This window comes from Galeopterus variegatus, unplaced genomic scaffold (assembly GCF_000696425.1).
Source record: "Galeopterus variegatus unplaced genomic scaffold, G_variegatus-3.0.2 Scaffold3198, whole genome shotgun sequence".
Taxonomy (NCBI): domain Eukaryota; kingdom Metazoa; phylum Chordata; class Mammalia; order Dermoptera; family Cynocephalidae; genus Galeopterus; species Galeopterus variegatus.
In genome coordinates, this window is record NW_007729309.1 from 139,018 (window position 1) to 139,555 (window position 538).

Here is a 538-nt window from a genome sequence, read left to right on the forward strand (position 1 = left end):
TATATCTTCCTTTGAGAAATGCCTATTGAGCTCCTTTACCCATGTTTTAATTGGGTTACTTGTTTTTTTGCTGTAAAGTTGTTTCAATTTCTTGTATATTCTGGATATTAACCCTTTGTCAGATGTATATTTGGCAAATATTTTCTCCCACTCTGTTGGTTATCTTTTAACACTGTCAATTGTTTCTTTTGCTGTGAAGAAGCTATTTAGTTTGATATAATCCCATTTGTTTATTTTTCCTTTGGTTGCCTGTGCTTTTGGGATCATATTCATAAAATCTGTGCCCAATCCTATTTCCTGGAGTGTTTCCCCTATATTTTCTTTAAGGAGTTTTATTGTTTAAGGGTGTATATTTAAATCTTTAATCCATTTTGAGTTGATTTTGGTATGTGGTGAGAGGTATGGGTCTAGCTTCATTCTCCTGTGTATGGATAACCAGTTTTCCCAACACCATTTGCTTAAGAGGCTGTCTCTTTCCCAATGTGTAGACTTGGTGCCTTTGTCAAAGATCAGATGGCTATAGGTGTATGGGTTGATT